Consider the following 22382-nt stretch of genomic DNA (forward strand, 5'->3'; position numbering starts at 1 on the left):
ACCGGTCTGTAGACGAGAGGCTTTGATTTCCTTGTTGACGGATAGTTTGTTTAAATATCACAACACAGATGTCCATTATAAATTAACAGGAACCTGTGTTTATTTGCCTTTTTGGAGTTAAAAAGCTCCACAATCACCCGCGGGCGTAGCTCGCTGGAGAGCCGGCCAGTGACGCTCACAGAGCGGCTGCAGAGCAGCAGAGTGGCGAGAGAAGATGAGAGGAGAGGAAGAGGAGAGAGAAGAGGAGAGGAGAGAGAAGAGGAGAGGGAAAGAGCAGCTTCTGACGGGGCAGAGAGGTTCCTGATGAGACAACATGACACTTTTTTAACATTTCTCTAATATCTGGAGGGAGATCAGTCCTTTTGCTGTAACTGAAAAAGCAGTTTGAGTAAAGTAAACGTTGTGGATGAATGTTTTATATTTCCCGTCTCTCCTCGTTGATGATCCTGTTTGTCGGACTTCTTTATGAGCTGTCAGAATAAATAGTTTAAACCTGCAGTATCTTATAAAGTAAACAAGCACAACATAAACAACAAAATCAAAGTTGTATTTTTTGATAATATTGTAATAGTGGTACAAGTTAGTTTTTTTGTCCTGTGCTTTAAGAGCTGGTTTGAAGGCTTAAGCCTCGTCTAGCATACTGCTAAATACATCACTTTAACTGTCACATACTGCATACTACTGAGGAACGCAGTATACAGTATGTACTGTATACTGCATACTGCGCTCCTCAGTAGTATGCAGTATGCGGTTTCGAAAACAGCCTTTGTCAGTTCGTTGTCGTTCCTGCATGGTCTGCCTTGTCTCCCGTTTTACTCGTCACTCCTGCCATGTTTCTAGTGTTCCTCCTGCCCGTGTTTCTCGTGTCTTCTGGTTTGTAGTTTGGTTTTTGGTGTGTTTCATATGTACTTTGTTGTTTCCTCGGATCTGGACTCTGGTTTTGTTTTTTGTCAACTTTGTTTTGTAGCATCAGCTTTGGATATCAAAAGCTTGTCTTTTGTTGAATTCACCTGCCTGCTTGGTCTCTTTGCGTTTGGGTCCACCTTTAAAACCATAACCTTGACATTTTCCTTGCATTAATGGAGAGATCATATGGTTTTAGAGAAGAAGTAGTGAGGCGTATCGTCCGTGTTCACCTCAGTTTCTCCGGGGTACGGGTAAGAGAGCGCCCGCTTCCGCTGTTTCCTCAGAAGCAATCTGGAAGGAAACGAGACGCACCGTGTCCTCATTGCTCCTGTTCTACCTGCTTCATACAGGTTGGGAAACTGTAAATAAACCATTGATATCTACGTTATAAGGTCGGGCTTTATTAATGAGATGGTTCGCTAAATGTTTACAGAGTTTGTATTGATTTTATATGCATAGAAGACAAAGTAAGTTACGTTCGTCCTGGCGAAGTGTTCGTGCAGTGACGCTGTTTTAGTCTAACGTGGTCTGACAATAGTACGGTGTCCCTCAAGGCTCCTGCACAGTGTGAATATGTTGGATGATTACTAATGAGTTTACTGATGTGTTTATTAAGTCACATGCATGTTTTTAATATTGACTGAAGGTCACAAATTGAATGTAGGTTGTTGAGTTACACCAAAGTATGTTTCTGTTCCTGTAGCACAGCATTTTTTCTTGTTGATACATTTCTGTGGCCTGTAATTATTACAGAAGCGTAATGTCATATTGGCATATTTAAAGGGGCATTGTGTACCACTTCTGAATTACACTAAATGAGAATAGTACTGTTTAAACCAGTTGAATACTGTGGCAAAAGAAGTATTTGAAGTACTAAAGATGTTTATGGAATATAAAAGTGAATGGAAATGGATGTTTATCACAGAGAGCGTAACTGACTGCAGTGAATGTGTGTTTTATAGACTGTGAAATAGTTGTTGTTCCTCCACAGCTTATTTTGGACTGGTAGTTGTTACAAATTGCAGCTTTATGTCTTCTTCACTCACACTGAAGAACTTCCACACCGACGACATGTTGTATGTGTCCGTGTGTGTGAGAAACGTTACTGGCTGTGCTGCTGTGTGCCGACGTAAAACCATCATGTGGCAGCTGCACATGTGTGTGTGACTTAGGGATGTCACGATACCAGAAATCTAGTAGTCGATACCAATACCAGTGAATTTCCACGATTCTGGATACCAAATTCGATACCATGAAAAAAAACAAAAAACAATAAATCCCCTGTACTGTAATTCAACACGCACTCTTTTATTAAAAAACATTTGAACATTACAAAAAACAGAGGCATGTAGCCTTTTAAGTAATAAATAAAAATAATTGACCCATTTTGTTCATTTTGGCGTATCAGCAGCATGTTATCAATCGATAGTCAGACGACGGACACTACATACTGACCGTCACAGCCGGTGTGCACGGAGCAGTGGCGCCAGGTAGACCACCGCAGCGGAGCCCCGCAGCAAAAGCTCTACCGGAGAGGCCAGACACCCGACGGTAAAGATCAGAGTCAGCGCTCTACACATGTTGACCGTCATCTTTCTTGTAAAATGTCCGGTGTAATCGGTAACACCGGTATGTCACAAGTTTATTAACCGGTGGGAAATGTTCCTCACCGTCACATCCAGCACACATTTTAAATGCCAATATCGCGGTCCATCAAGTTAATTTCATTGTGGGAAGCCAAAAATTGTGCTCGCGATTAATATTAGATTAATTGTGCAGCCCTACCTCCTAGTATCTTTTATTCACTGTTGAAATTTAGAATGCGTCTCTGTATCCTGCTGCGTAATATGTTGGAGCATCCTGACTGGAACACTGCTCCTAAAACCTTCAACTGCACTTCAACTATTAACACTAAACAAACCACCTTAACCCTATAATGTTCCAGTTGGAATAGTATAGGCCTACTACAGAAGATGCATAGCCCAAGTATAATAATAACAATAAAACGACAGCTGATTATGACTGACACGGTATGACATGCTTAAAATAATGAATAAACAGGAATAAGTCGCAAGCGATTGCTGATATCGGCCGACACACATGGCAACATGTGAATAAGAGGAGTACTGGCACTTATTTTCTTTCAACTTTGAGCACAATACACTGACTATGTATAGCTCATACAACCCCACTTCAAACCACCTGAACTATCCCTTTAACTGATGACAGGCAGGATTAATTACTATTAGAGATAATGGATGCTAATCCATACCTGTATAATACCTCTGGGCCATCATGCAGTCTTGCCCTCAAACATAAAAAGAAAATGAGTTGTGTACTGACATTTTTTCAAATGTCAGTTTTTCCTTATCGCCGTTCTAAGCAGATGTCCTGCTGACTTCAAAAGCCTTTGATTTTAGACAAAGTGTGTGTTTGACTGTGTTTTCTGGTACTGCACAAACGTGTGCACGGGATGTAGCATTCAAAATGGAAAAACATGCTATAAATTATTCATCTAGCAAAGAACTTGTTGATTCCCCCCCCCCCCCCCCCCAAGTGGGCTGTGCATTATGTTTCCAGACAATTAATGCTCATCTGCTCAGAACCGTTTCTTTGTGGGAGTTATTATGTGAAAATGCATAATTTCCCAAGTATTCTGAGGACATTCACTGAAAGGAAATGATAAATCTTTTGTTTTAAAATCCTGGATTGGTCAGATGTTTGTAATGGCGGGGGGGTAATGGTGCAAAGAATAAGTACTTCATTTTGAGCAAAATGTGCTAATGTCTGAGCTTATCAATGTTTATCTCCAGCACAAAGCAAAGCAGTCGGCTGATTTAAATGTCCATTTGACTGCTGTACTGTACCATTCTGCTCCAGTTGTCACATCACAACAGAGACATGGTACCCCAGGTTGTGGTTGATGCAGAGCCATTAGCAATCATTAGGTTAAACGTTAACTTTTACCCAAGGCTTATCGATTAAAATATTTCATCACGATTATCACGCGATTGTCCATGATTAGTCGCCATTAATCACAAATTAATCACATTTTTTTATCAGTTCAAAATGCACCTTAAAGGGAGATTTGTATTTGTATTGTATTTAATACTCTTATCAACATGGGAGTGGGCAAATATGCTTGCTTTATGAAAATATATGAATATATTTATTATTTGAAATCAATAAACACAAAACAATGACATATTAATTATAAAGGAGGTCAAGGGACCCCTTAGAAAATGGCCATGATGTTTTTTCCTCGCAAAACTAAGTTTGGAGCGTTATCTAGCCTCCTACTACTAATGGATTCTTTAGGTTTTCTAGTTTCATATGATAACAGTATCTTCACTCTAGCTTTAAAACTGAGCAACAACCTCTCGAAGTTTGATTGTGTTAATGGGTTAAAGAAAGTTGCGGTAATACAAATTTGCGTCGACGCTTTATTATCGCGTTAACTTTTACGGGCTTACTTTTTAACACATTTAGGTCATGTGACGTAACGAGTCACTTTTGCATTCTTTTTTAATAAAATAATTACTTCAAAGCAAATTGTCATATTGAGCTAAATAATTTTTTTTTATGAAGCTTAACACTCGTGGCTAAGTTGATCCTCCGTTTGTAGTCTGCTTCACTGACAAATCTAATTTTAATGCCATATCATAAACAACAACACTGCTATAATCAGATGCTAAACAATGTTCTGCTGGAGTGGGATTTACTATCCAAATTATGCAATTTTGTCAAATTGAAAGTTGACTAATGCCCACCTGGTAGTACTGATACTCATCTTATTTGATGTACTGTATGTATTAAAAGTTACCCTGTGGTATTCCTGACCACTAGTAGCGCTATGGAGAGAATGTTTTGATGAGTGGATCGCTATCTTGTTTGTATTTCATGCATGCACATGATCATGGATGTACAATGCAATTTTTTTTCGTGCAAATGTTTTGGGAGTAAGGAAACACATTATGTTTGTCAGATCTCAATGATACACTCTAAGTCTATGGTAAGAAACACTGAATGGAAACATAATTGGGTTTGTTTAGCCAAATCTCCACAGGGTGACTTTAATCAATGATTGGCAGTGTAATTGTCTCAGGTTGGATGTTGCATTTGCATGTAATAGATGTTGATGGGGGACTAAATTTGGCGCCATGCCATTGTTGCGACGGCCCATTATTCTGAAACCCCAACAGTCCGAAAAATGTCCCATTGGACCGAAAGCCCATTTGTCCGACAGACCGTTATCTCGAAAACTAACTCACATTGTTCAGCAAGTCCATTGCTCCAAAAATTAAAACTGTCCCTGCAATAAAAAGAAGCACATGGCTAATTATTATGCAAAATGATGTCATCGGACCTTCCCTATGGCAATATTTTTAAGTCTTACCATTACCTGCCCTACACTGCCTCTGGTTGCCTTACCCTGATATTCTTACCCTAAACCTAACTAATCTCACTCCTCATGCCTAAACCTAACCAACCCAACCAACAAAGGCAGTGAGTAATAAGAGGCAGAGTAAGGCGGGTCATGCCTTCGCCAGCAGGGAAAGAAATCAGGAAGGCCCGATGACATAATTTTGCATAATAATTAACCGTGTGCTTCTGTTTGTTGCACAAGAGTGTATTTTCGGAGCAATGGCCGTTTGTTTTTGTGATAACAGGCTGTCGGTCCAGTGGGACATTTTTCGGATTATTGTGGTTTTGGAATAGTGGTTTTGGAATAATGGTGCATCGGCATAATGGAAAATCCCCCTGAGATTTTGGCATACAGTCTGTGTGATAATAAATGTGCAGACATAGGCAGATTACAAAAGAAACACAACCTGCACCTATGTAACTATACAGACTGGGGAAGATATTCATTTATAAAATGTATATATTTTATGAGGAACAATTTATACTGGGTACATGTAACCAATCATAACTGGGGCATTTTTTTTATTTCATGAGTGTATCAGGTTGTATTTGGAATATTAAAAAGTAAGTGAAAATCAGCTTCTAAAATATTGCACTTTATCATTTGAATTGTAGTTATATTACTCGCGTGATTTCTCATAATTTCTTGCTTTCTATTTTCTGAAGCATAATTATGATCCTGTTGGAGGTACTGGGGCATAAAATTGGGGTGAAATTAAATCCAGCCTTAATCCAAGTACAGTATTTTTTAGTGAAAAGCGATAAAACCCTAAAGCAATGACCCTTGAGCACATCACAACAAGATTAATTCATTATACTTCTAATTGAGTATGTCTCGGAGGTAGCTAGCTATGAAACAGCAGTCAAAGAGCTGGAAGGATATGTGTCTTGCTCAAGGGCACCTCAACCGGGTGGATCGATAATCACCATATACTGTATACAAACTATGATCCCAGATGCTCAGGTGAAAGGACGTCCTGCTTCCTGCATTGTGCCACCCTGCACCAAAGTCTATCTGAATGAGTCTTCATGTTCCACTCTATCTTCTCATTCAAACTTGTATTACCTCTGAGTCTGACTGGCTCAGACCTTTTTGACTGGTTTTATCATGAAAGCTTGGTTGTGGTATCTGACGGAATGCTAGCATCAGATTAAATCAGTCTGATGTCCCAATGAAAGCAGTGATAACGATAAAATGTCAGCTATGTCTTATCCTTTTTTTGGGGGGGAGGAGTGGGGGTTGTTTACCTCCCTTATAGCACATGATAATGGTAAATCTTATCTTTCTGTTGCAGCCTGAGGAGAAAGTTTATCACATAATAAAGAATTCACATCTGTGAGTTTGGAGAAATACAACTTTGTATCCATGATATCGCCTGTCTAAGTGTAAGGCAAGGCAGCTTTATTTGTATAGCACATTTCAACAACAGGGCAATTCAAAGTGCTTTACATAAACATTCAAGAACATTGCGACAAAGTGCAAAAGATCATTAAGACATAATTAAAACAGTTATTAAAACAAGCTAAAAATAAAAGCTAGGATAGAAACTAAAATAGCGTAAAACACAAAAGAGTAAAAGCTCTAGTGCAGTATAAGATCATTATCTGGTTTAATAAAAGGCAGCCGCAAACAGGAAAGTTTTAAGCTTTGTTTTAAAAGAGCTCAGAGTTGAAGCGGTCCTGCAGTTTTCTGGGAGCTTGTTCCAGATATTTGGTGCATAAAAACTGAATGCTGCTTCTGTTTAGTTCTGACTCTGGGGACACTAAGCAGACCTGATCCAGATGACCTGAGAGGTCTGGATGGTTCATAACACAGCAGAAGATCGGAAATGTATTTTGGCCCTAAACCATTTAGTGCTTTGTAAACCAGCAGCAGTATTTTAAAATCAATTCTCTGAGAGACAGGCAGCCAGTGTAGAGACTTCAGAACTGGACTGATGTGATCCACTTTCTTGGTCTTAGTGAGGACTCTAGCAGCAGCGTTCTGAATCAGCTGCAGCTGTCTGATCGATTTTTTTAGGAAGACCAGTAAAGACGCCGTTACAGTAGTCAAGTCGGCTGAAGATAAATGCATGGACTAGTTTTTCCAAATCCTGCTGAGACATCAGTCCTCTAATTCTTCTTATATTCTTCAGGTGATAGAAGGCTGTCTTTGTAATTGTCTTTATATGGCTGTTAAAGCTCAGGTCAGAGTCCATCACTACACCAAGGTTTCTGGCTTGGTCCGAGCTTTTTAACATCACAGATTGTAGGTGAGCACTAACCTTTAATCTTTCCTTTTTGGCTCCAAAAACTACGACCTCAGTTTTGTCTTTGTTCAGCTGAAGGAAATTCTGGCACATCCAATTATTGACTTGTTCAATGCACTCACTCAGTGCTTGTGTACTGTATAAGTGAACAATAATGGTGCATGGCTTCAGTATTGGGGACTGCAGTGGTAGTGGCGAAAAGGGAGTCCATAATCTGGAGAAACTCTTGCAAGATTGTTAAGGTTAGGCATTGACCTCGAATGGTTAAGGTTAGGCATTGACCTCGAATGGTTAAGGTTAGGCATTGACCTCGAATAGTTAAGGTTAGGCATTGACCTTTAATGGTTAAGGTTAGGCATTGACCTTGAATGGTTAAGGTTAAGCATTGACCTTGAATGGTTAAGGTTAAGCATTGATCCCGAATAGTTAAGGTTAGGTGTTGACATCAAATAGTTAAGGTTAGGCGTTGACCCCAAATAGTTAAGAATAGGCATTGACCTGGAATAGTTAACTTTAGAATAGGTCATCGGGCAGCGAGTCTCGCAAGAGTTTTTGCAGATCTCAGATCAGATTTTGCAGTTTGCGGGCTCCCTTCTAGACACGACCGACTGCAGTAGAGTCAAACTCCTCTACTCGTTATCACAAGAGTTTACCCCAAAAGTTTTCTAGAGTTAATCATCTGACGATACTGTACTGCTAGCATAGGTCAAACATATGGGGACTCAATTAGTTCTCAAGTTGGACACCATAATCACTTAAATGTTGTTAATTACACAACATTGTGTAGACACAATGTATTCAACAGAACGGAAAGCAACAATGTCGAAAGAGAACAGCAGGATGTGTGGGCAAATTCACTTTCAATGCATTGTTCCTTTGTGTGACCACTACGTTACACTGTAATTAAATCTGCCAAAGCTACTAGTCTCTCAACAGGAAGGCTGGGTCACAAGAGCTGTACTATCCAAGGATGCAAGCAGTGAATTACAGAGATCCCTTTTACTGTAATTGTAATGCTGTTTCCTGTACTTACTGTCAAAACCCTGAAGCGGTGAAACAAATCTCTTGCCTGTAGATTGAAGGCTTTTTTTAAACCCCAAGATGGAAGTTTATTATTCTTTGTGGCTGGATTGTACAACTTTGGTAAGTTAATCATAGCAGAGCAGCAATATTCTGCTCTATTTTAATGCTGATGTAAGCAGCTATTACTAAAATCTGCATCAAGGTATCTCTACAAGCATGACATGCAATGTGCTTGCTGGATTGCACTGCATGCCACAGCCATAACTAACTGTTCTGACACACTAATGAGGGCCTGAAAGGACGATGCATGAGACCAAACTAGAATATGGAGGAGTCTCATTTCATTTTCAGTACCTGGCTAGTTGAATGGCTAATATCAAAAGAAACACATGTTGTCTGCGAATGGATATGTTTGTTTTTTTTAGCCTGGTATAGCTGAGGAGTTCTGCAGAGTTGGGAAATAATGTCCTGTTGGTTCATCATAACAGGCAACCACATTTACACACAGTTAAACATGTGATCCATTGTTATTATGGACATGTTATTATTATTATAGACTTTAATTATAGCAACTTTAACACCGATTGAAGATGGGGGTGAACACCATTGGGGCCTTTTCAGTTAATAATGTCATTCATTACTACATTATAGGCTACTGATAATGCAAATGAGTTGTCATTTGTACTGTGTATTGTAGATACCATGTGCATGTCTAAATCAACTGTTTCCCCTCATTTCCATTTCTACAGCTGTGTTCATATACTTTTTCACTAAAGGTTCGTCCATCCTTCAAGTCCATCTTATTTGTGTTATGGAATATTGTCCTGTGACAACAGTGTGTCATATCTGAGCAAGTTCTGCCATCAATTTACTGTACTTAATGCTGCAAAGGTGGCAAGTCACTTGTCTTTTTTTGCCACTTTTGCAATTAATTCTAATTTATGACTAATTAAATGAGGGAGATATAATGTAGTGTGATGGCCACTCACTGATTTAAATGTTGCTAACCGTCCTGTATACAGTGCCATGCCATTATTCCGAAGGTCCCTTTTTACGAAACCCCAATAATCCGAAATATGGCCCATTGGACCGAAACCCCATTTGTCCGATCAAAAACCAACTCCCATAGTTCTGATGGCCCAGGCTCTAAAAATACAAACTCTACATGCAACAAACCGAAGCACATGGCTAATTATAATACAAAGTGACATCATCGGACCCAAATTTGATAGACTGAACCCATGGGAATTAAAAATAAACAGACATCTTAATGTCCAGAAGGTCAGTGGTGTGCTCAAAGTTAGTCTGAGGCTGCACTCAAGTACTTGAAGGAAAGCAGGGTTGAAATCTCCAAATATAATCAAAAAAAGTTGCACGGCTTGTTCAGCAGACAATAATCCATTCATAGGTATTGCCTAGGGATGCACCGATACCAGTATTGTGTATCAGGTCTGATACTGTTGTAGGGGATTTACAAATGGGAACAGGTTTGTTATTAGCTAATTAATAAATAATATTAATAGAATTATTATTATTAAGAAAAACGTGAGGGAGGAGTTGCTCTGGTGGCGGAAGCGCCACGAAAGTTACCGACAACGCACGAACGGGAACGTAAAGTCCCCACGTGGTTGGTAAATAGGGATGTTTGTGTGTAGTAGAAGTGGAGGAAAAAAAGGCGCGCTCAGAGCGCAGCAAAAAGAGGTTCTTACTGAACACAAGAAAAACCCACGGCGGGGCGCACTGTAAACAGTAAACAAAGCAGCAGGAATCCTAACTGCCGTGCGAGAGATGTAATAGCCGGGTTATTATTACTCAGATGCTCGGCAGGCAAACTCACGTTTGTCAGCCGTGCACTGGTCTTTCAATAATAAACTACAGCTACAGATCTTCACGTTTGGCAGGATCTAACACAAGGAGCACACAGTAATCAGACAGTCAGCAACAGTAAACAAAGCAACATAAACAAGCAAAGCAAGTAAAGTAAACAAAGCAAACAGACGGACTCGGCGGTCCGTACGTTCAGTATAAATCAACAATAGTTATTAACTTATTGGAATATACAATTTCACTAGTCTCTGCCCAGACACAAGCCTCTTACTTGAATCGCTTCTTCGGAGCGATAGTGGAGTATATCGTCGTTAATTGGTCCGGCGGCGTCGCACGGGATCAGACAATAACGGGCCGTTATGGTGCTCGTCAGCTGATGAACGGCAGGCTGGACCTCCGTGTGGCAGCGGAGGGGAAAGCAGCCAGAAATGAAGGAGACGGCGGTGCTCACGTTTTCCTTTGTGAAGAACGAGGGTCCGGTTCTTCCTTCTAAAGAGCGGGGCTGTTTCTTCCTTCTCCTGTATGATGATATCAAAGTCTGATGGACACAACAATAGCTTAACTCGTCCAGCGAGGTCAGGAACTGTGGCTCGGTCTTAAGGTGAACGCGGCAGCGTTGGGTACCTCCTGTAGCAACGTGAAGTCGCAGTGGAAAAAGGGAAGGATTCTTCAGGTTGGCGTGCTTTTATCTCCTGTGAGATTGTGGGCGTGTCACCGGAAAGACCCCACATTTCCTGTTAGCCTCATCCAATGGGAGCCCTTGTTTGGATTCAAAATGAAATCTCACATCTAGCTGACAGATTTCAAGAGCTGTTACTGTTATCAGGCTTCTGATTTCCCATGTAGGCCCAAGGCTCTTTGTCTCCCAGGGCCCTGATGAGGCCCCTACACTGTGCTCATGTACTCGTACTCACAAAACGGCTCTGCTACAACGTCACCGATACCACTTTGAGGTGGTGCGCCCGACCCTGCTGGGCCAGGATCCCACCTCAGCCGGCGCGCACCGGCCCTCACTTTTATTGCGCCACAGGGTTTTGCTTGCACCCTCTGACTCACGCGTGCGTTAGATTCCTTCGTCCGTGTACTGGTATTGGTACTCGGTATCGGTGAGTAGCCAAATGTCAGTACTTGTACTTGGTCTGAAAAAAAGTGGTGTCAGTGCATCCCTAGTATTGCCCAAATATCACACACACACACAGACTGAAAGAGAGTAGGTTTACATCCCCCAGGAAACAGTGGTTTCACAAAGAACCACATCCCCGGCATAACAACGGATGATTGAGTTTTCGTTGTAATCGTAGGATTAGTTCTTTGGTCGAAAGTACTGTTCCAATGAAAACTGTCTGAAACTTTCTTTTTCCCCTCAATCTCTGAACCCATTGGCTATCGGTCTGATGACTATTTATCCTGTTGGGGAAATGGTTGGTAGACACCAGTGGGTGAAGGAGGTCTTCAAGCTGTAGAAAAAGGCCTTTCGGGCTTGGTAGGCCTGGGAGTCTCCAGAAATAGCAGACTCGTACCGGTTAGCCAGAAGGGCTGTAGCTGCAACGGCAGCAGCAGTCTTCAAAGCAAAAATACGGGTGTGGGAGGAGTTACAGGAGACCATGGAGAAGGACTTTCGGATGGCATGAGGGAAGTTCTGGCAAACCGTTAAGACGACTCAGAAAGGGAGAGCAGGTCTTGGCTCGGGCTGTGTTCAGCAGGGGGAGAACTGCAGACCCGAACTGGGCATAATTTTGAGCGGTGGAAAAAGCAATTTGAGGAACTCCTGAACGCAACCAACAAGTCCTTCGTGGAGAAGGCAGAGTTTGAAGACTCGGGGGAAGGCTTGTCCATATCCTTGGCAGAGGTCGCTGAGGTAGTCAAAAAGATCCTCAGCGGCAAAGCACCAGACGTGGATGAGATTCGCCCTGAGATTCTAAAGACTCTGGACATTGTTGGGCTGTCTTTGTTCAAGTTATTTTATTTTCCCTCAAGTCGTTTGTCTTTCACTTCTGTCTCAACCGATGGACTGGCATCGATAGGCTGTGAAACCATGTTACCAACTACTAACATGGAGTGACTCCGTACCAGCCTACTTTGGTGTCAAAATGCGTGCCTGCTGTGCAAAATACGTACAGGTTGACCGAAATAACTGCTGCATCTCCTCCAGACCAACAGAGGTTTCCCGTGTCTTGTGAAGTGACGGGGCTCTGCAGAGAGAAACGTTATCGTCTCCCCTGTTCCCTCCGGCCGCGGTCGGGAGGCCGAGGCAGGAAAAGCCAACACTAGGATCAGCATTGATTCATGGAGAGACCTTCGTCTGGTCAGCTAACATTACTGCCAAGCAGCTGAAATATAGAGTGATATTGTGCTTTTAGCTGACGTGTGTCGCCTCACTGTTTTGAGCGATGCTCGTTCATGTCTATGTAGAGCGAGCACGAGCAAAAGGACGCTGACTTTCGTTAACTTAACGGCCACAGGTGTCGCTGTTAACAGCAATTTCTGATTCTTACAAACAGTCCCTTTTTAAAAATAGAAAACACTTAAAATGCACCAATAATTGTAGTTCCTCTCTCCTGAGATCACAATCCCAGCTGGGAAATTACAATCGACTGTCCAGCTGGAATTAATTGGTTTCACATCACACAAGCACACACCAGCATAACAGATCTTTCTCACGGTGGATATTCTAACATGTCATGGCAGGGAAAGCACATCTGTTAACCGCTGACGGCTCTGTTCCATTTAGGTGTGCCAGTCAGCCGAGGTCGGCCCGGGAGCCAGCATGCACAATAGCAGACCCTGCCACAGAGTACCTAAATGGAATTCAGGCATCATAATTAATGTTGTTAGTTGCACCTGTGTCTGAAAATCCAGAATGCATGAAGGTCTGTAACCTAGAGATGCTTTAATTTAAAATACAAACAATTGTGCATGTTGGGAATTGCATATGGCATATATGAACATACAAAATAAGCACAGCTGCTGCAACATCTGGTGTATGACATAAATTGGAAACATAAATTAGAGTCTGATAGTGCTGTAGGAAGGCCCCCTCAGGCCCTTAGGAGGGGTTTGACGCCAAGATCTACATGCACACTTGTACCCATACCACCTTACTGTGGAATGTAGAGAGCATTATACTGAGACATACAGGTGGGAGCAACAGCCTCATGTTCTACATCTTGGATTAGAATTATCATTTACATTGAGTGCTGCATTTTGATTTTGATTGATTAAGCATCATGTAATAGGAATGGACTGTATATTCCAACCCAGTCTCACAGGAAGGCATATAAATACCACAACATTACATGGACATTCCGCGTGTTTTCGTGTGTCATTTGTACACCACGCACATGTCCACAGTTAGGTTTAGGTAAGAAAACCACTTAGTTAGAGTAAGGGAAAACGTCATGGTTGGGCTTAAGTAAGTAAGCTAAGTAAAACACATACAGAAACAAATATGGAAAACACGTCCCAAACGTCAACGAAAAACATGTGACATAACTTACAAAACAAACCACCGGTCGACAACGGTCTCTGCGTACTTATTGTACGCTTAATGCCTTGCACATTATCGTGGCATTTATATGCCTTTTGGTGTGATCAGGCTGGTGTATTCGATGTCAGACCAATTAATGAACAAAAAAAGCAGTCATTTGTCTTTCTAAGTATTGATGCTCTCTTACCATCTCCCTCTTCTTTAAAGCATCAGTAGGCAGATTGGAGCAAATATGATTTAAAAAAAGTTAGTTTTTATAAAACGGTCACTATATCCTGACAGTAGTGCATGAGACAGGTAATCTGAAAAAAAATCATGTGCCTCTGTGTCCTCCGGTGTTCCTAATGGCATCTGCAAGATTTCACAGATTGGAGGAAAACAACCAATCAGAGTTGTGCTGGAGCCTTGCCATCTCTGAGCAGCTGTCAATCACTCACAAACTCTGATCGAACGGTCAAACTAGGCAGCGCTGATCAAATATGAATCAATATTCTGTTACTGTAATGCCTATTTCTGGCATAAAATATTTTCAGAAACATCTTGTAGTGTACTCTTTAGCTGCAAAATGATAAAGTTTATGACCCGGCCGCCATGTTGAGATCAGTTAAGGAAATACCAAGCACCGCCCACCAGCTGGAAGAAACGTTTTCTTTTTACAGCCAGACAGTACACTACAAGATGTTTCTGAAAACATTTGAGACGAGAAATAGGCATTACAGTAACAGAATATTGATTCATATTTGATCAGCGCTGCTTAGTTCGGCGTTTGATTAGAGTTTGCGAGTGATTGACAGCTGTCAGTTCTCTCTCAGAACACTTGAATTACAATATGCTGAAAGGTTATTTTGGAATTTTGCCCAATGATGCCAAAAACATTCTGCCTACTGCCACTTTAACCATACAAGTGGGAGCAAGAGCCTCATGTTCTGTATCTTGGAAACCAGCCAGGCTATGCCAAATATAGTTTTTCAATGAAAGGAGCTCTCGTTTACATTGAGTGCTGCCTTTTCTCTGTGTTGATTTAGCATCTTGTAATAGTAATTGACTGTATATTCAATGTCAGACCAATTAACGAACAAAGAAAACAACTATTTGTCTTTCAGAGTATTACTGCTCTTTTGCCATTTTCTCTCTCTCTTCTTTAAAGTAAAAACAATAATGTGTCCGTTACTTAAAAGTGCTTGCAAGAGGAAAAACTTTCTGGTTGCAATACAGTATAAGAGAAAAAAAAATGCTTCCTGGGGCCTTTTGGGAAAAAAGGCAGAACATCTCCAAAAAGTAGTCAGCTACAGTGTGAATCATTGCGTATAAATATAACCCACCCGTGTGAAACTTTGAGTCTGTTTTAGTGGTACATTTCATGACCTTTTGAGGGACATTAGAACTTCTCCAAACAGCAGTCGGGGTGCAGATATGTGAATCGTGATGCATAAGATGTTACCTGTGGGCATTAATGTAACCTGAGATATAACCTATAAGAGAGGGAGACGGGGGCAGGAATAGGTGGAGAGAAACACATGGAGGGATAGAGGAAGGAGGAGGTATGAGATGGTAGGAAGAGAAACCAGATGAATGCAGAGAGATATGGATGTTTATAGCTGTCTTTTAGAAGGAGCAGGCTTCTCTTCAGGGCAGCAGTGTTTGGCAGTACGTCCATGCTGCCTTCCTCGTAACAGCGAGGACACTTTCCTCACAGTGATGAATCACATGGTTTGTCAGTGGCGGAGAGTTATGCTTCTTTAATTACATTTTTTAAGATATTTGTCTTCCATTTCAACCCCATCAAGAGATTCAAAGGCTGTGATTCATTTTTAAGGGCTGGATTTTACTGTCACTCTGGCATCGAGCAGAAATAACTTTTGCATAGAAAGTAGCAATTCTTTTTTATTAAAGCAGTGTGGATGGTTTGATTGCGCAATAATTGATTGTGTAAAAATAAATGATGCAATGTTTGCGTGAGTGTAATGTAGATGTGTGCGTTTGTTTAAGGGATTTATCATCTTAATCTAATGCTGGGAAATATATTTCCACATAAAGAACATTGCCACTCACATCACGTCACAAATTACTTTATGATTTGATTTCAGCCTCAAAGGTAAACTACAGTTTAAAGGCTTATGAAAGAAAAACTACGGTCAACCTACCGCTGAAAATAGGTCTGAGGAAAACAGAAACACAAGCAGTCAGCCACTTTTGCCAGATTACTGCAATCTTATTTCATATTTTGCTCTGTTGCCATTTTATAATCAAGTGGCTCATATTATCCATAAAGAGTTCCTCATTCAGACTGGGAAAACAGAGAGACCGAGGAGAGTATTCCATGTGTAGAAAAGGAGCTCACAAAGATGCAGGAGATTTAACAACTTCACTATCTCTGGACAGAAAAACACATCAGTATTTAGTCGGTATGTGAGCCCATCACGACACAAACTTTGAATATCTCATCTTGGATCTCAATCTTATCTGTGATTGGGACAAAAAAATTGATTGTCTTTCTCTTGCTGTGAGGGCTGCCCTTTTTAACCTTCGATCCGTGGTGATCCAGATAAGGCCCGCTCGGTGGAGACTGTTATCGTCTCCTGACATATTGGATGCTAGAAAAAGCAAACTGATCAAACATGCTTTGAATCAGCACCGGCAGCTTGGGACAAAAATGCTGATTAAAATATAATGGCATCGCGGGGCTCGAAATACCACATGCATATGCAACGGTAGTGCACATAAAATTTGAGCTGTGCACGTAATGCGGCGATGCACGTAACTGTTTCATGCCATTGTTCTCACGGCCCATACAGTGGGAACTGCTTATAGTGATCATGTTTATAGTGATCAACCGCTTATAGTGATCATGTTTACAGTGATCATGTTTACAGTGATCATGTTTATAGTGATCATGTTTATAGTGATCATGTTTATAGGGATCATGTTTACAGTGATCAACCGCCTACAGTGATCATGTTTATAATGATCAACCGCTTATAGTAATCATGCTTATAGTGATCATGTTAATAGTGATCAACCACTTAAAGTGATCATGTTTATAGTGATCAACCGCTTATAGTGATCATGTTTATAGTGATCATGTTTATAGTGATCAACCGCTTATAGTGATCATGTTTACAGTGATCATGTTTATAGTGATCATGTTTATAGTGATCATGTTTACAGTGATCATGTTTATAGTGATCATGTTTATAGTGATCATGTTTATAGGGATCATGTTTATAGTGATCATGTTTATAGTGATCATGTTTATAGTGATCATGTTTATAGGGATCATGTTTATAGGGATCATGTTTATAGTGATCAACCGCTTATAGTGATCATGTTTACAGTGATCATGTTTATAGTGATCATGTTTATAGTGATCATGTTTACAGTGATCATGTTTATAGTGATCATGTTTATAGTGATCATGTTTATAGGGATCATGTTTATAGTGATCATGTTTATAGTGATCATGTTTATAGGGATCATGTTTATAGTGATCATGTTTATAGTGATCATGTTTATAGTGATCATGTTTATAGGGATCATGTTTATAGGGATCATGTTTACAGTGATCAACCGCCTATAGTGATCATGCTTATAGTGATCATGTTAATAGTGATAGACCACTTATAGTGATCATGTTTATAGTGATCAACCGCTTATAGTGATCATGTTTATAGGGATCATGTTTACAGGGATCATGTTTATAGGGATCATGTTTATAGGGATCATGTTTATAGTGATCATGTTTATAGGGATCATGTTTATAGTGATCATGTTTATAGTGATCATGTTTATAGTGATCATGTTTACAGTGATCATGTTTATAGTGATCATGTTTACAGTGATCATGTTTATAGGGATCATGTTTATAGGGATCATGTTTACAGGGATCATGTTTATAGTGATCATGTTTATAGGGATCATGTTTACAGTGATCATGTTTATAGTGATCATGTTTACAGTGATCATGTTTATAGGGATCATGTTTATAGGGATCATGTTTACAGTGATCAACCGCCTATAGTGATCATGCTTATAGTGATCATGTTAATAGTGATCAACCACTTATAGTGATCATGTTTATAGTGATCAACCGCTTATAGTGATCATGTTTATAGGGATCATGTTTACAGGGATCATGTTTATAGTGATCAACCGCTTATAGTGATCATGTTTACAGTGATCATGTTTATAGTGATCATGTTTATAGTGATCATGTTTACAGTGATCATGTTTATAGTGATCATGTTTATAGTGATCATGTTTATAGGGATCATGTTTATAGTGATCATGTTTATAGTGATCATGTTTATAGTGATCATGTTTATAGGGATCATGTTTATAGTGATCATGTTTATAGTGATCAACCGCTTATAGTGATCATGTTTACAGTGATCATGTTTATAGTGATCATGTTTATAGTGATCATGTTTACAGTGATCATGTTTATAGTGATCATGTTTATAGTGATCATGTTTATAGGGATCATGTTTATAGTGATCATGTTTATAGTGATCATGTTTATAGGGATCATGTTTATAGTGATCATGTTTATAGTGATCATGTTTATAGTGATCATGTTTACAGTGATCATGTTTACAGTGATCATGTTTATAGTGATCATGTTTATAGGGATCATGTTTATAGGGATCATGTTTACAGTGATCAACCGCCTATAGTGATCATGCTTATAGTGATCATGTTAATAGTGATAGACCACTTATAGTGATCATGTTTATAGTGATCAACCGCTTATAGTGATCATGTTTATAGGGATCATGTTTACAGGGATCATGTTTACAGGGATCATGTTTATAGGGATCATGTTTATAGGGATCATGTTTATAGGGATCATGTTTACAGTGATCAACCGCCTATAGTGATCATGTTTATAATGATCAACCGCTTATAGTGATCATGCTTATAGTGATCATGTTAATAGTGATCAACCGCTTACAGTGATAATGCTTATAGTGATCATGTTTATAGTGATCATGATTATAGTGATCATGTTTATAGTAATCATGATTATAGTGATCATGTTTATAGTAATCATGATTATAGTGATGTTTACAGTGATCATGCTTATAGTGATCATATTTATAGTGATTATGATTATAGTGATCATGTTTATAGTGATCAACCGCTTATAGTTATCATGCTTATAGTGATCATGTTTATAGTGATCAACCGCTTATAGTGATCAACCGCTTATAGTGATCATGTTTACGGTGATTATGTTTACGCAGACATCACTTTATCTCTACCCTGCAGTCCCTGGCTAACTCCATTCATAAAATTGACGCACAGCTACAATCCCTGGAAAACGCATCAACCACCGCTGCATCTTCAGCAACCATCAGCGGTCACTCAGGCCTCCATGCTGCAACAAACACTCACGCTCAGTCAACCATCCACATCTACTTCGAGGTAGGCCATATATTCCTTTAGCAGAAAACATTTCCTCACGTCTAAGGTCAAAAATCCTTCAAGATAAAGACATTAACTTAGTCAGTCTCCTGCTGTCATCCCCGGAGTGCAATAAAACAGTCGCCATCGGAGGCAGCGCCGCGGCGGTGTTAAAATCATCAGACCCGTGGTTAAACAGAGACCTGTCTATCGGGTAGTTTCTGGTAGCCTTTGGCGTCTATCGGGACGTCACATCCTCCGTCTACCCAGAGAGGAGATGTGAATTAGACGCTTACTTGACACTGATCGGTGAGCTCCATCTGAAATATGGGAAAAACATTTTTTATCAGTATCACAAAGCCTTTTCCAGCAATGCCACTCTCTACATCACACAATCTGTCATCCGCCTGGACTGGTCTGTTCTGGACACCAAGTTAATGGTCATAATCGCTGGTGGAGCACAAGTCATTTGCATCACGTGGGAAAACAGGATGCACAACCCCCTTTGGCCCACAGTACCGTTTCAACATCAGCACTTCCCCCTCCAGCGCGAGAAGATCCAGTCCACTGACTCCGCTGGCCGCGAGGTGCAATATCTTCACAACTCGCAAATCTGCAATGGATGCTCATCCCCGGTCAGTGTGCCCCCGGCGCATTCGATCCAGGTTTCCTCCAAAACAGTGGAACTGACGTGGTTCAAAGACATTCTAAACCAGCATCTCTCCACACCAATAAATGTACAGTGACTTGCATCAGAGCTGTCTTCTCATCCTGACTCTGTGTTCGTAGACCATCTCCTCACGGGTCTGTCTCAAGGCTTTCGGGTCGGGGTCCTTTCATCTCCAACTATCACTTACGTGGCAAAAAACTTGCAGTCCGCTTTAAATGATGCAAAAACAGTTTCTCAGCTGCTCGAGAAAGAGGTAAATAAAAAATACGTAATCGACCCATTCAAGTCCTCTCCTTTCCCAGTGTTTCGCACAAATCCATTAGGCATAGCCACCAGGAAATATTCAGGGAAGAAAAGACTAATTTCTGATCTGTCCGCACCCCGCTCCGGCCCATATTCAAGCATTAACAGCCTCATTCCACCCAAGCCATTTTCCCTTCATTATGCTTCCGTCGACAACGCCATTAAACTAATAAAACTAGCTGGTCAAGGCGCACGACTCTCCAAAGCTGATATCACAGACGCATTTAAAAATATTTCCAATCCACCCTTCTCAGTGGCATCTTTTCAGCATCAGGTGGAATTCCAAATTCTATTTTGCGGTGCGTTTGACGTTTGGGTGCAGGAGCAGCCCATTCATATTCAACCAAGTCTCCGAAGCACTTTGCTGGATTCCGCTAAACAGAGTCAAAGTTCCCTCCGTCCTGCATTTGCTGGATGATTTTCTTTTGATAGATCCACCACACGACAAATACGGCTCTCTGCCTAAACTGAAACAATGTCTCAGCTCATTCGGCATTCCCCTGTCAGAAGAGAAAACCACTGGTCCAGACACATGTCTGGAGTTCCTGGGCATCACTCTTGATTCCATCGAGATGAAAGCGTCCCTCCCAGTCGAAAAAATGCAGTGCATCCGAGATATCACAAAGTCTTTTTGCGCGACCGAAAACATAACTAAGCAGCAGTTACTCTCCCTCCTCGGTCATCTCAACTTCGCCATGCGTGTCATCCCACAAGGGCGCTCTTTCATCTCCAGACTTTTAGACATGGCGTATTCTGTGCCTCAATTGCACGATCTCATCTCCCTAGATGAAGGGTGCCGCTCCGACCTTCAGTTTTGGTCTCTGCTGCTCGATCATTGGAATGGCGTAACATTCTTCTATGATGAGCTGGTGCACTCCTCTGATGCACTAAACTTCTGCATGGATGCAGCTCCATCCGTGGGTTTTGGGGGGGTTCTATCAAGGTCAGTGGTTCACAAGTCACTGGCCTCCCTCCTTCTCTCAGGTCGACTCGTCCTCAGTGCTTTATGAGATTTATCCAGTCGCTGTAGCTTGTCATGTCTGGGGTCATCACTGGAAACGCAAACGCATCACCGTCCTGTGTGACAATATTGCAGTTGTTGGCATTATCAACAGATGGCGCTCCTCCTCTAAAGATATCATGCCTTTCATGAGAAGCATCACGTGGTCGTCCGTCATTCACAACTTCATCATCACAGCCCGTCACGTGCCTGGTCATTTCAATTCACTAGCTGATTCGCTATCCCGCCTGAAATTTCAGATTTTCCAGAGCATCTGTCCAGAATCCAGCCCAGTACCAGTATCAGTGCCCCCTCTCCAAGCTCTAGCTCTCTTCTAACTCAGAGCAACATGCCTAAATATATGGCGTCAGTTAAAACATACACGAGGAAGGGTTTAGCTGTTTCCACTTTAAAGATGTATGACTTTGCCTGGAATACCTTTGCTTTGTTTTGTGTTTCTGTCGGCATGCCACTGAAACCAGTGTTCATAAATACTGTTTGGGCCTTCATTTGCTACTGCGTTGATGTTCATAAATTCAAACCTCAGTATATTCGCTGTTTGCTTGCCGGTATTCAGTTTAACATTAGATGTTATGATCCCTCTTCTCCTAGTCTGTTTTCTAATTCAGCTATCAAATTACTTCTAAAAGGTATTTCTAAAGCTTCTCCTCCAGTTCCCGACCGCAGACGGCCATTACTCTTTCTATATTGCACAAGATTCTGACAGTACTCAGATCAGACGTTTTCTCCCCATACATTGATGCTCTACTCTATACTGTTTTTCTGTTAGCCTTTTATGCATTTCTCAGATGTGGCGAATTTACAACAGCCTCAAATAGCCATATAGAAATATAACATTTTAGGATCTGGCCTTTCACCCTAGTCATTATAGCTTACTTACTACAAATGTGGAGATGCTTGTTCAGTAATCGTGGCTCGTCTAGTCTCTCAGAATTCCACGATAAATTACATGCGACTTAGACCCAGTACTAGTTCTACCTCTCCATTATTTCTCACCCCCGATAATCTTCCTCTGTCTGAATCTTGGTTCATTTATCATTTTGATATAATCCTCACCAAAGCCAAATT

The sequence above is a fragment of the Sebastes fasciatus genome, chromosome 4 (assembly GCF_043250625.1).
Source record: "Sebastes fasciatus isolate fSebFas1 chromosome 4, fSebFas1.pri, whole genome shotgun sequence".
Taxonomy (NCBI): domain Eukaryota; kingdom Metazoa; phylum Chordata; class Actinopteri; order Perciformes; family Sebastidae; genus Sebastes; species Sebastes fasciatus.